This window comes from Odocoileus virginianus, chromosome 29 (assembly GCF_023699985.2).
Source record: "Odocoileus virginianus isolate 20LAN1187 ecotype Illinois chromosome 29, Ovbor_1.2, whole genome shotgun sequence".
Taxonomy (NCBI): Eukaryota; Metazoa; Chordata; class Mammalia; order Artiodactyla; family Cervidae; genus Odocoileus; species Odocoileus virginianus.
Genome location: NC_069702.1, coordinates 38,034,862 through 38,050,919, shown reverse-complemented (window position 1 = coordinate 38,050,919; position 16,058 = coordinate 38,034,862).

The window sequence follows — 16,058 nt, the reverse complement described above, 5'->3', positions numbered from 1 at the left end:
CTGTTCTAACTTAGTAGATAGTTTCACAACGGCCAGTAGAACAAGATATGGATGCTCAGAAATGAGTTGAAATAGAAGTGATTTGGAGTAAAGAATTCATACTTCTATTGAAACCCATTGTTCTTTCAAAATCTCCCAAACTCTCATTGTTGGTGAAGCACAGGAAAATGAGGACAGATTAGAAAGTACCAGAAAATCTGGATCAACTAAGAAATTCAAACTGAAGTATCGGGACGAATCTGATAAAACAGAAGGGATAAAAATGTCTCTGCCTTTAAAAGATGAAAGATCCCAGGGGGCTGAAATAAATATTTTCCCTTCTTAATCAATGGATTCCACTAGTTACAGGTTAGGACTGGACCTAAGAAGAATTATTGTGCTTGCATTCAGAACTCAGTCAGGATAGAAATGGTTACACATTTGTTCTAATTTTGACCAAAAAAAAAAAAAAAAAGAAACACTTTTCTTGGTAAATACATATTAATACTATAAAGTAAGCACAATCTATTTTTCAAACCACTGTTCAATGACACCTAGAAAGAACAGGAAATAAATGGTGAATGCCCTTCCCCCAGTCTAAAGTACAGAAAAGAGACTGTAATAAACCCAACAAGGCCCTGCTTGTCAGTGTTTCTAGAGTTTTTCCAGATAATTATTCAACGCTCACCAAGATCTCCTTCTCTGCTCCCAAAAACAGAATTAAAAGAAAGTTAGAGTGTGATCAATTGCCAATAAAAGGATCATCTGAAAGTCCAATTTAAATATTGGATTTGCCTTTGAAAGCATTCTGTGAAGACTGACCAGGGTAAATGTGTTAAAAGGGTAAAATTTTTAAATTATAAATTCCTCAGTTCTTTCTACCTGCTAAATAAACAGAATGTACTCTCCCTATTTAGTTTGTCCTTGATGAAGTGTGTCTTTATTAGAATATTATGATATAGACTCAGATAATAGTCAGAAAGAAGAAAGAAGTAGGTGGAATAAGGAAAGCCTTTTTGTGAGATACATAGCAAAAGTAAAGACTGGGAAATAAATCAGAAAGAAAAACCTGCATTAATTCAGACACACAGGAAAATGAGCATTGTTATCACTTATTTACACTCAAATATATTTCGAGGTATTGGCTTTAGAGAAAGATAGACTCCAAAGCAATATAGAGTAGAAGAGAATTAGGGAAAAGAGAATAGGAATAGAGTCCCAAAATTTGGACAGCAGAAGTATCACTGCATTTAGTTTTCCGCATACCTATTTGCATATGAGATACATATGAGAGTGAGATGATATCAGTTCTAGGATTCAAAAAGTTTGTAATATACTTTTACCATGTAGAGCACATATTCAGTAAATGATTGCTGCATAGACCTTTTATTTGGAATAGTACTTTATTCATAGGAGGTGAATCAGATTCACAACCTGGGTGACCAGCTAAAGAATTTCACTGCACCCTAAAGACTGTTGGTTGACCTGTTTTAGGCATGCGATCTTGGATATCCCTTTGTCCTCATATTAGTGTTAACAAATCATTTTTCTATAACCTTTCCCCATTACTTGTAAGCATTTAGCCATAAATCCTAATTTTTGAGATGATATGATACGATTTACTTTTCTAGGAAGACAATAGAATCTCAATATTTCTCTACTCTTGAGAATATCTTGACAGCTTATTTCCCTCTTATGCTCTAAAAGGAAGATAAGTATAATCAATGCACAGTGAAATATTTATGTGCATAACTTCCTTTCGAATGCATTATCAAAATATCTGTTAGCACCACTTAAACAAAAATTTAGAACATTGTGTTTCTCTAATCAGATAATGTCATAAAATCTTTAAAATGTAATGGACTAGCACACTTTTGGTGGCATTTTGATGTGCTGAAACAGAAATCTGACAAAACTGTCTCCAATCAGACCTCCCCCCAAATGTGAGGAGATAACTTATACTCAAAGATTGAACACTTTTTTTTTTTTTCAACCTGGAGGATACTGTTTTTAAAAGTGTCTGTTAGAGATATTCTGCAACTGAATAGGAAGGTGAACATAAGTGAAAAGCAAACATATTCAGGAGAATGACTTTTGATGAATGGCAAATACTTGTTCACTGAAGAGAAATATCTGTCAAAGGATCAGTAAAACATGTGCACTCACTCAATCAGTTCAACAATCATATATTATCTTCATGAAGGCAGTGAATTAGGTGTTGGGGTATAAAGATGAGAAAACCACAGAGTAACATGAAATAAATATGCCAGTTTCCCACTCTGATGCCAAAAGTGCTAGAGAGTCACAGTGTACTATTGGGGAGAGAGAGGAATTATGCTGATTGTGGGACTGAGGATGACTTCATGTCACATGTGGGTTTAAGCTGGGACTCCAAGGATTATAACTAGTTGTGATAATATGGGGGAATGTAGAAAAAAAAAATTGAACAAAGTAGAAAAACTCACAGGTAATGAGGTAGGGAGGAGAGGTGTGAGTGAGTACAATAGAGGAATTAATTCCAAAAACACATCAGAGATAGAATTAATAGGGCATAATGGCATAAGGTTAGGATAAGAGAGCCAAGGTTGGAGAGTTTTCATTTGGAGAATCTTCCTGCAAATTTAGGTTCCTAAGTGATTCTGAAAATTCAGGATAAAATGTAAATTTTCAGGATAACTAAATCCATTCAGTTTTGAGCATATTATACTTGAGTTGACTATAGGACTTTGAACTAGAAATAACCAGTAAGCAGTTAAAATCTTAGTTTCTGGACCACAGGAGGAGCTTCAGTCAGTTATTCATTCAGTCAGTAAATATTAAGTATAATGTGCTAGGCATTGTGGTGGAAAAGAAAGTATAAAAATTAATTAATATGATCCCACTGTTTAGAGGCTTCCAATTTAATGGTAGAGCTAAACCTGTAAACACATAACTAGAAATCAATGTGAAATGTGTCCTACTCAAAAAAAAGAATTACATACAAAAGGTCATAGAAGGAAAATGGGAGACATACAACTCCATCTGAGAAGGGAAACTTGGCTTCAAGGCAGGGCTGTTTCTGGGAAAGTTGGACCTTGTCATCTGACTCATTTTGGCTAGAACTCCTCCTTATGGGGCTTCCCAGGTGGCTCAGGGATAGAGAATCTGCCTGCCAATAAGGGAGTCACAGGAGAAGTGGGTTTGATCCCTGAATTGGGAAGTCCCCCTGGAGGAAGAAATAGCGATCCATTCCAGTATTCTTCTTAGATCACATGAACAGAGGGGCCTCGCGAGCTACAGTCCACGGGGTCACAAATATTCAGTCATAGCTGAGCAACTGACAAATAGATGGAGAAACAGTGGAAACAGTGGCTGACTATTTTTCTGGGCTCCAAAATCACTGCAGATGGTGATTGCAGCCATCAAATTAAAAGATGCTTACTCCTTGGAAGGAAAGTTATGACCAACCTAGACAGCATATTAAAAAGCAGAGGCATTACTTTGTCAACAAAGATCCATCTAGTCAAGGCTATGGTTTTTCCAGTGGTCATGTATGGATGTGAGAGTTGGACTCTAAAGAAAGCTGAGCACAGAAGAATTGATGCTTTTGAACTGTGGTGTTGGAGAAGACTCTTGAGAGTCCCTTGGAGTGTGAGGAGATCCAACCAGTCCATCCTAAAGGAGGTCAGTCCTGGGTGTTTATTGGAGGGACTGATGTTGAAGCTGAAACTCCAATACTTTGGCCACCTGATGCAGAGAGCTGACTCATTTGAAAAGACCCTGATGCTGGGAAAGATTGAGGGCAAGAGGAGAAGGGGATGACAGAGGATGAGATGGTTGGGTGGCATCACCGACACAATGGACATGGGTTTGGGTGGACTCCAGGAGTTGGTGATGGACAGGGAAGCCTGGTGTGCTGCGGTTCATGGGGTCACAAAGAGTCTGACACAACTGAGCGACTGAACTGAACTGAACTGAACGACTGACTCTTTATGGACCTGGGTTTCATCTCACTAAGAACTTGCATAGTGGTACCCCTCCAAGGTAATGCATTTAACATATCTCTGTACCCATCCTTACAGCTGCACTTGCCACTTGAAATGCAAAGTTTTCTCATAAGTCTAATAAAGTAGGTAATAGAGTATTAAAGATACATAGTATTTCCAATATAGGCTTCCCCCCCTTGAGCTCAAAACGTGTACATATTACTGTCTGTTATCTTTACTTTATTGCAAACTTACAATAGTCAGAACAAATGTATTGATAAACCTTCTAACTTCTCATTCTGTAACCATTTGCTTCTCTCTCAAGATTCCTCATCTCAGTAAATGGCACCTTTGTTCTTCTGGTTGCTCAGTCAAAAAATTGAAAGCTGTTTCTCTCACATTCTCACGTCTGAATGGTCTCTCTGATTCTGTCCTGCCTCTCAGGACAGCATTTACAGTGATTTGAAAGAAAAAAAAAAAAAAAAAAACTGATCTAGCTATTCAGTTTGGACTTTCCAACCTTCTCTGAGGAAAAGGGAAAATCCTCAGTATAATCAAGAGGGCCCTAAACAACATTTCTGATTTCCTATCTTGAATCACTCCAGGCATTCACACTTCCCTGTTATTTCTCAGATACAACAGGGATATTCCCATCTCTAGGCCTTTGCTATTTCCTCTGAACTAAACATTCCTTCCCAGTCATCCCTAGGCTTGCTGTCTCCCCTCAATCAAGACTTAACTTAATTTTCTTGTTTTCAGCAGACAAAACCTGCTGTGATCATGTTATATAAATGTTTAACCTCATTCCTCATACATACACACATGCAATACGCTTCCTCTACTTTGTCCTTGTTTTACTATTTAATACTTTCCACTAGAATGTAACTTCCATGAGGTCAGAGAATTGTTCATTTTTTTTCCACTGTTATAGCCTCTGTACCTAAAACAGTGCCAGAAACATAAGGGTGACCAATAAATAAATCAAATTAATACTTTAAAGCTAATGAATTATAATCCGTGGTGTTGTTCGGTCTCTCAGTCTTGTCTGACTCTTTGTGACCCCATGGACTGCAAGCTTCCCTGTCCTTCACTATCTCCCAGAGTTTACTCAAACTCATGTCCATTGAGTCAATGATGCCATTCAGCCACCTCATCCTCTGTCACCACCTTCTCCTCCTGCCCTCAATAATCCTTGAATAATTGCTAAACATGGTACTTTAATAGAAAGGAAGGAAGGAAAGGATGGAGAGAGGGAGGAAAGAAAGATAGTAAGGCATGAAGTTAGAAAAGAAGGGAGAAATGAAGGGAGATGAAGATGGAAGGTAGGAAGAAAATTAGGAAAGAAAGGAGTGATGAAGGGAAGGAAGGCAAGAGGGAAGGTGGGATGGGATAAGGGAAAGAGGAAGAGAAAAAAAGGAGAAGAACAAAGAAGGAAAATAGGCCATGCATTTTCCAAGACAATTTACCACGTCTTCATGCAAGATACTTGCCCATAGTAGAAGAGGCTCGCTTCTAGATGTCTCTGCTACAGCTAAAACTGAATGGAGAACCAAATTATCAGAGGTGTCAGCATTAAAGAAAGAATGCATATATGATAAAGAATGAATCCAAGAAGCAAATTCTGCTTTGTATCAGTTAGCTCCCCTGTTAACATTGGACTTTTCCTAATTACCAGAATAGAAGTAATCACTCAATTTTTAAATTCTACTTAACATTTTTTTGTGTATAAGCCTCTGATGGTACTACTGGAAGCCAGAATAACTGATTTCATATTTTAATTGCTTCCACCTGATTGTTAAATAAAGAGGGTTATGGTAGCATTTCATTTCTCTTCGATCCCCAATCTAGCATACTACCTGTCATATAATAAGCCTTCAGTAAACTGGCTGAATGTAATTGTGCAGACAATAAAAGCAAACTTAGAATTACAGGCTTTTTCAAATTTAACTTTAAGAGACACCTCTACCCCTCCTTCCCCATCCTGTCCTTCCATATGGTCAGATTTGAATGAGTGATAAAATGAACACTCATACACACACACGCACACACACACAAACACACACACACACACCACATTTATTTTTTCCTATGTAGCCATGCCCCTAAAGTTCTCAGTCTTCCAGGTCACCCTTCAACCTATCTTTAAATTTAAAGGCTATTTACCTAGAGCCGATACCTTGCCGACTATGAGAAATCCAGTGCCTTCCCCCAGGACTTTGGTATTCACAGTTCATTTTCTCTGGCCAGGTGACCTAGATGGTGGGAGGAGGCAGGTGGGAAGGAAGTTCCAGGCGAAGCGGTATACGTACACATAAGGTCGCGTGCTAAGTCGCTTTGGTCACGGTGTGTTCTTTGAGACCCTACGGACTGTAGCCCGCTAGGCTTCTCTGTCCGTGGGATTCCCCAGGCAAGAAAACTGGAGTGTGTTGCCAGGCTCTCCTCCAGGGGATCTTCCTGATACAGGGATCGAACCCGTTTCTCTCACGTCTCCTGAATTGGCAGGTAGTTTCTTTATCACAAGCCTAAATCCCAAAGAAAAAAAAAAGATGGATTTTTTTGACTCACTTCCACTACCAAATGCACATACCAACTTCTCCTTCTGTCATAAATTATCACTCATCTGAGATCTTTGAATTGAATGTTGTATTTAAAAATAGCATAATAAAAATTAAAATTAGCCATTAAGTCTGAAAGATTTCCCTTTACTCCATGTCCCTAGTGTTTGCCCTTTCCCTTCACCTAGATTTGTCACGTTAGTCCTAGGACCCACTGCTTGAACTAGAGATTTCGTCTTAAATTCTCTCTTTATAAAGTCTCTGAACTCCATATCTGGCCTGAGTCCTCAGATAACATAATAATTATCTATACAAAAATATTCCTACTTAATTCTGGGTCAGAAAAATCCCCTGGAGAAGGAAATGGCAACCCACTCCAGTATTCTTGCCTGAGAAATCTCATGGACAGAGGGGCTTGGCAGGCTACAGTCCATGGGGTTACATAGAGTCAGGCAAAACTTATAGACTAAACAACAAACACCAACAATAGAAAAATAAAATTATATGTTTAGTATTTACCTAACATCTGCACGACTATAAATAGTCTTAAAAATGTTAGCTTCTAGGAACAAGGAAGAGTCCACCAACAAAAATATATGGCTTCTATCCTTAGAAATATTGTAGATCAACCTCAACACAATATATTAAATAGATCAATGTAAACAAAGAAATTAAAATTATGGTTGTATAAAGTGAGAGTTGAGTACTTTACAACTTAAGTTGTAAAGTGTACTTGGCACTAAGTACTTTAAAAACTTAGTGCCAAGGAAAGTGGAAACACATGTAAAATATCCTCAGACATTCAGAAACTTATTCTGGGTCCTGGAATTATTGTAATGAGACACCAAAACCAATTTGTGATACTAAATTTTTCTGAGTATTTATAAGGGTATAAGCCTCATTACCCAATGAATGAATGGTAATGATTTTAATTCTGAACTGAAGTTGCTTTCTTAAAATTTGTATTTACTAAAATGTTCCATTAAATAATAATTGTTTTGGGTTACATTTTGAGAACTGTATGGTCACATCTTTTAGTCAGTTGCTTTGCTTAAATGTGCTTGAATCTTCACAGCCCTTCAAGGTGGGAATTTTCCTTTCTTTTCTTCAAGTAAACACAGGTAAAATAGATTTAATGGCTTTATAGCTCATGCTTTCAGTCCACTGTACTACACTTGCTCCAAAGAGAGTGAATAAAATAAACCATTTATTTCTCTGCTCCTTGTGATATTGAAGAATCCCATGAATTTAAGAATAAGACAAAGGATAGCCTGAAGATAATCCTTGTAATACAAACACATTATGACAATGAGACATTTTTATTACTCATCAATATTTCTCTTATCTTTAAAATTGTGCTTATAGGCAACTGAATGCTTAAATTTTCTTCTAACCACACTCTGTTATCTGAATGATCTCTTGCCTATTCTTTCAAAACACATTTACAAATATGTTTTTACATTAGCAGAACACATTATATATACTTTTTACTTGAATAAATTTAAAACATAATCTGTATTCATGAGAATAGTTCTTATTTCATTCTTAATAAAAGCAAAGAAAATCTCATTATTTCTGCAAGATTTTTGTGGGGGTCGATGGGTTGAGGGAAAAGGGATGGGATAATTTGACAATTTTTTCATTACAAGCATTATTCACAGAGCAAAGGTTAGGAATTCATAATGAAATCTTTTTTGGATTCAAAGCTAAGAAAATATTGTCTTAAGACTACATTATCTAAACTACTTAACACACTAGTATACACAGGTGCTACTTAATAAAAACTATTTTAATACCATGATTTGTAATGAAGTCAAATAAGACTTATACCTTAAGATTTACAAAGCCTCTTTAAAAAATGATTGTGGTGTGTAAGTGTTGCTTTTAAAGTTCTAACAGTATTAATAATTAATTTATTGTGTTATTTTAATTGCCCAACTGCCAGTAGGCATTTGGCTTATATTTCTATGAATAGTTAATGTGGTACAAAAAAATCAAATACTTGTATATAATGTACCTAATTCAACTAAGCTGGAAGAAGAATTTAATTTTTTCCAATTTCTTTTCAAATTAATCATATGTGTTTTAAAATGAAATAGTGTGTCAACTTGGTTAGGGCAAACTACTTAAAAACTTTAACAAGCTCAAACGATTCTAAATTTTAGTTAATATACATTACAGGCTGCAATAGAAATATTAAAGCTTCCTCCCACAAAATCTAGAGGAATGCAAGAATTAGTGTTTTCTTAGTGTACCAGAGATCAAATTGCCAACATCTGTTGGATCATCGAAAAAGCAAGAGAGTTCCAGAAAAATACCTACTTTTGCTTTATTGACTAAGTGAAAGCCTTTGATTGTGTGGATCACAACTAACTGTGGAAAATTCTGAAAGAGATGGGAATTTCAGAGAAATTCCTGAGAAATTCTCCTGAGAAATCAATATGCAAGTCAAGTGGCAACAGTTAGAACCGGACATGGAACAACAGACTGGTTCCAAATCAGGAAAGGAGTACATCAAGGCTGTTTATTGTCACCCTGCTTATTTAACTTATAGGCAGAGTACATCATGTGAAATGCCAGGCTGGATGAAGCACAAGCTGGAATCAAGATTACTAGGAGAAATATCAATAACCTCAGATACGCAGATGACACCACCTTTATGGCAGAAAGCCATAAGGAACTGAAGAACCTCTTGATGAGAGTGAAAAAGTTGGCTTAAAATTCAACATTCAAAAAACTAAAATCATGGCATCCAGTCCCATAATTTCATGGCAAATAGATGGGGAAACAATGGAAACAGTGACAGACTTTATTTTCATGGGCTCCAAAATCACTGCAGATGGTGACTGCAGCCATGAAATTAAAAGACACTTGCTCCTTGGAAGAAAAGCTATGACCAACCTAGACAGCATATTAAAAAGCAGAGACATTACTTTACCAACAAAAGTCTGTCTAGTTCAAGTTATGGTTTTTCCAGTAGTCATGTATGGATGGGAGAGTTGGACTATAAAGAAAGCTGAGCACCAAAGAATTGAATTGTGGTGTTGGAGAAGACTCTTGAGAGTCCCTTGGACTGCAAGGAAATCCAACCAGTTCATCCTAAAGGAAATCAGTCCTGAATATTCATTGGAAGGACTGATGCTAAAGCTGAAACTCCAACACTTTGGCCACCTGATGAGAAGAACCAACTCTTTAGAAAAGACCCTGATGCTGGGAATATGGAAGGTGGGAGGAGAAGGGGATGACAGAGAATGAGATGGTTGGATGGTATCTCTGACGCGATGGACATGAGTCTGAGTAGGCTTAGGGTGTTGGCGATGGACAGGGAGGCCTGGCATGCTGAAGTCCATGAGGGTCTCAAAGAGTCAGACACAACTGAGCTACTGAACTGAACTGAAGTAGTGTATTATGACTGCATAATTTTGCACATTTCCTAAAAGTATACTAATGATCCTATTGTCTGAGTTTGTTCAGAGAATTCATTTATCCTAGTAGTTAACCATCTTTTTTTTTAACATAATTGCCTGTATTTAAATATAATTAGAAATATTTTTATTAAAAGAAGCTTTGATTTAGTTTGCCAAAATTGAAAACTTTTCAAAATCTCAGTCTCAAAATGCCAACATCATGTTATGCATATATATTCATGACTATAAGTACTTATTTTTAAAACATCATAAATCTCTATATAAATAAATGATTTAAAACCCAGCATAACCATATTCAACGAAACTAGCATTCTGATGTGACAAGTTATAGAGTGCAAATTGTCAAGAGATGTCTTTGTGAAATTACTTGTAAACAATTAAATGGTTGCTCACTATTATCATTGCAATTAGGCATTTGGAATTCTAAGAATTCACAAACTTAATAGCAATGTCTGCTTTCAAGTGGAATGGAGCAGCTTACAACAGATCAGTTCTTCACCTAGAACAATCAGAAAAGCTGGATAAATGGAAAATTCAAAGAGGTGCTTAAACAATGATTATTAGAAGAGTTAAAACTCCAGAGAGGAAACCTTTGAAAAGTTAGGTTTACTTTTACAGCCATTTTTACCCTGGAGCATTTGCCAATTATGAGAGTGGGAGGGACTTTGAGTAGGGTAGAGAGCACTTCTGTGATTAGATTATGTTGACTAAGGAAAACTGCTCTTTAAGGGCTAGGTCATTCCTGGTGAGAGATTCCAAATGTGACTGGTACTGAAGGAGTTTCTCCTTTGCTGTGTTTGAAAATGGAAGGGGGCACATGGTAGGTCACAGCAGACAGTGTCCAAGGGCTGAGAGTAACCCCTGGCCAACACACAGCAAAAAGATGGGGACTTCAGTCCTACAACTCCAAGGAACTGGATTTTCCCAACAGCTTGAATGAGTTTGAAACCTGATCCTTCCTTAGTCAACTCTTCACATGAGCACACAACCTACTTGTCTCAATGTCAGCCAGTGAAACTGTAAGCAGAGAACTCGGTCATGTCATGCCCAGAAATCTGTCCTACAGCAATATAACCTGATAACGGGGTGCTGTTTTAAGATGCTAATTTTGTGGCAATTCATTATGCAGAAATTGTAAGCAAAGTAGAAGGCTGAGAATCTTCTATTTATACTGGTGAAGAACCATTGCAAAGAGAAACCAAAAAAGCTTTTGGTAGAGATTCCCAGGAGCCTCAGATTTGTGACCACTTCCTGTGTGAGACAGGAAACTGAAATCTTAAGTGGAAAGCCTCTGAAATGCAGATCCAATTTTTCAGGAGGTATGTTGGACAGCTAAGGTCCAAGAAAACTCACTAGATTCTCAGTTGAAAATCCCAGAATGACGGGTGGATCACAAACAGACTGAACCTTACCAGGGCTACAACCAGCCTCCACTCAATAAAATCCCTGATGGATTAAAGTGCCATTCTCTTCAACTAACGCAAAGGGTAAACTCCAGGAAAGATAATATCATCTGCAATATCAAGCATTCACTCAAACATAGCTAGTCATGCCAAAAATCAGGACCATGTAGTTGAAAACAACAGAAAATAACAGACAATAAAAACAGATCCACCAGTGATCCAGATGTTAGTTATTTAATAAAAAAAACCTTAACATAAGTTATTGATATGTTCTAGAAAGTATGAAAACTGTGACAAAAAAGGTAAAGTGAAGAATTTCACCAGATAATAGAACTATGAAAAAAATAAATCATATAGAAGTTTTGAACTGAAAAAAACATGCAATATCTAAAATAAAGCATTAAGAAAGCTTCATAGGTAGTCTTCTATTATCTGCAAGCAAATTCATGTCAGAGTTCTATGAAATGAAAAAAAAAATCCATTACTCAGCTAGGCTTATGTTGCTTTTAATTTAAAAGTATAACATGATGTTTTAGAAAATAACACTTAAGAACCAATATCTAAATTCATTACAGCAAAAGGATCAACAGTGGCTGTTGTTTAGATGATGCATGTTCAGCTATATACTTGAAAAGAATTTAAATATTTGTTCTTCACATGTGGAAAATAAAATATCAGTTAACTGAGGGATTATCCAACCTTTAACAAGCAAGTTACTGAAATTCTGGAGGCACAAGAACTGAAATATTGGTAAAGATTAGGAAGTCCCATAATTCTAAAGCTAAACTTCTCTGAGGACTTCAGGTTGAGAAAGAAAAAAAAAGATCAAAAGTTTTTTTGAAAGATACTCCTAATTACTGCTTTTTACATTCATAAAGTATTGTCATAAGTATTCTGTTATGAAATGTCTTTAATTTGATTTCCTTCAGAAATGTGAGAAACTAAAAAGAAATTAGCCTAAAGATTGATCATACTACTTAATTGCTAGTCATAACCAGTCATAAAGGAACTCAAAATGCTTAACAATAAATAAGCAATTCCATGCATATCATAGTCTGTGTGATCCGAGGAAACACATATTTAACTTACCAAGATATTGATTCATTTATATATGAATTTATTTTGTTTTGTTCTTAAATATAACATTGAAGATATTTATTGAACATGTGCACTAGCTAAATGCTTTACATAAAGAATTCAGAAACAACCATACATTAAACTTTAATTTCATTTATATTTCAGAAAATTTTACTGCCTCAAAATAATGTTAACTTTCTCTCGAGAGATTGATTTTTATTGGAAAAATCTTCTTGTTACAGGATTATTAAAATAGTACACTAATAATGAATATTAACTATTATTATTAATGGCCACATAAAAAGAAAAAATATTAATCAAAATTCCCCATTCTGGTTAAAAGAAATTTATTAACACATAAAAATGAATAATAACTAATTAGAGGACTATAATTTTGTTCTTCTCATAAACCAAAATATTTTGTGACCATAGTTAACTCTATTCCACTGAATTTTTAAATATACTTTACATAAAATGGTAAAATATACTTTACATAAACATATCAGAGTAATCAAGTTAAAATCAAGGATAAAATCATTTTGGAAATCATAACAAATTTAAGCTTCTGTCAGTTTATATTAAACTATTATGAAATAATTAGATTCTAGATTTATTTGTATATATAAATTAAAAGACTTTTACACTTAAAAAAACAATATTCTCTTATTCTATACCTATTACTGAGTATTATAGACAAGTCTCCTAAAATGGGATAAAATTAACTCTTATTTTTCTAATAATCATTAAAATGAAACCAACCTGTAAAATATTTCAGATCTGAGTTTAGACAACACTACATTTTCTGAATTTTGGATTTTTTCTATAATTCAACTTTTGTATTTATTTCAAGCTTAGTTAGTATAAAATTTCACATTCTATGTGAATGGGTTTTATTTTTGGTCTAGGTCTGAAACTGCACTACAGGTGTATGCTAAAAATGACTTAGTAAAGCAAATAATATTAAGCCTTCCTGCTTCCCAGATTTTAATTGCTAGATTAAAGAATGACTAATAAACACTAAATAAATAAGAAAAGATCCAAGAAATATATTACACACATTTATCATGATTAAATATGGTTTATGGCTTATGCTTATGTAACCCATATCTGAGATGCCTCAGGCTTGCAGTCTACTTTATTTTACAGTAGGCAAGGCAAAGAAACAAATGACATTTTGGTTGCCCTAAGCCCCCATTTAACTCTTAGGAAAAAAATATTTCCTTGGATTTAACTTTATAAGGATAAAAGAGAATGAACTTTGAAGTTGACAAATCTTTGTTCCAATTCTGTTCCTTTCCCTTGTTTGCTTTTAGAAATTTAACAGATTTCTTAATTTATTTTAACCCGAGTTTCTTAATCTGTGAAGCAATATTCACTGTAGATGTCCTTGCCTGTATAGGAATTGTCAAGAAAGGTTTAATTTCTCCCTCTACCTTTCTTATGCTGTGCTAATAATAAAATTGATAACAGACAGATTAACAGAAGGAAAAGAAACAAATTTTAACTCATGCCCACAGAAGTCACATAGAAATGGGACCTAAGAAGTGGCCAAACCAGACAGCTTTTAGACAAACAATAAATTTGTAAGTAATTGACAGGGTAAAGAACCTTGGGTTTTGGGGTACTCAATTAGTGAAGAATATCTATACAGAGTCTGGGCTTCAGGCAGTAATTAAGGAAGTAACAAGATTTGTTTATACAGACTTTTCAGCTCTGGATTCCCACTCTCTGGTGATAAGGGTGTCCTTCTACCTCCAGAGATAGGGAGGCCATCTTTCGCATGAGAGATTTATTTCCCGTTTTCAAGGGAACAGGGGAGGATCAGAATTTCCTTCTTACATCTGCAGCTTCGCAAGCAACTTCAATTCAAAATAATGAGTGTGGCATTGTGGCTCATGTTGGGGTGACCTGCCCTGAACCCCAACAGAATATGAATATGTATTTAAAACTCTTATCCCTTGGTGGACATTCAGTAGATGGTAGATATTCTTGAATGCCTTGACCCTCTACTGGCCAGTATTCTATCCAGTGGTTCAAAAGAGTTAATTAACAGAAAACAATGGTAATTAAATCTGAGGTATGTGTAAAATGACTCAAACTAAAATTCATGATTGGAATCAGATCGCACAATGAACGTTTTTCATCCAGCTAATACAAAAGAATTCCGACGAATTTCTCAACAATTGCTTTCCTAGTGAGCCTTGCCAAGTATTGTCTTGAATGTGACCTCTGAGGCACCGAAGACACTTTTGCTTGGAGCACATTTCATTCTTAGATGAAGGAAATCTCTCTAGCTATTTGTAATATTACTAGATCCTTTGCTTTGCTCTTTCTAAAGCAATTCTTGCTCAGGTAAACTAGAAAGTATGATGCATGTGTAAGTGTATTTCTCCTTCCCAGTCTCCTCTATCACAAACACCAGTCCTACCTTCCTTTTTCAAGGGAAATTCTTATTTTCCTCAATGCTTTTTCAGTGTATGCTTTGAGATATATGTGACTTTATCTCTCTCTTATTCTTTATACCCTGTTTGAAGTTCATTTTACAGATTGAGCATTCACACAAAAGAACTACAGAATTTCTAGGGAATATCATAAATGCACTAATTGAAATTATGTAAGATTTTTTGTGTTATTGCAAAATCTGACTCACTGACATTCAGTTAAAAGGTCAATCCCACCATTAAAGTTTCCCTCATCAGCTCAACCTTCCTCAGAACTCCAACTGCAACTTGTAACTCTTCAGTTCATATCATTCTTGGGCTTATATTACAGTTTTGTAGGTACATGGCTTCTTGTTTTTTAAGCATATGGTAGCAGCATGAGGAATCAGAAAAAGCATGGACTTTGGATGTTAAACAAACTCACAGGTTGAAATTCCGGCGACTGGCTGTGTGGCCTTAAACGTTACTTTCATCTTGACTCAGTTGCTTACTTACTGTTTGACATTTAATGTCTCTGTATCACAATCATCTATAAAATGTGGATATTAACAGTATTTAGGTACTATGCAACTATTGCGATGACTAAATCAGATATTTCAAGTTAAGTGTTTAGTACAGTTACTGGTACATGGTAAGTGCATTAAAATATTAACTTTTATAATAGTAAAAATGATTATATTGCAAAATTATCATTATTATCAAACTCTCTAAATTTTAATTTGCATAATATGTGTAATCATACTTTCTTTTCAGGGATGTTGTATGAGTTAAATATGATATTTTATGAAAAGAATACCTAGAATATTTTCTGATAACTAATGTGTATTTTGTAAATTAATCTATCTTCTATTTCAAAGTCTAATTTTCTTCACAACAATGAAATGTTTTACTCATTTTTTAAAATCTCAAATATTTTTGTACATAATTGAATCCAATAAATGTTTGTTGAATTAATTAAATCATAGAGTCAAATAGAATTGAAATAAACAGCATCCTACCAAATAAATTTTTGTTTGTAAGGCTAGATCTCATCAGCATTTATGATTCTGAGAATTTGCAGATTCTGACAAATAGTATTAAAATTTGCTATTCACTTGTAAATAAATATCCCCTTCTTTCTCCAGACATCTGGAGAAATCTGTCTCATTTTTATATCCAAAAAAGCAGTTTGTTGAAATCAGAGAATTTAAATGGAAAATATTCTATATAT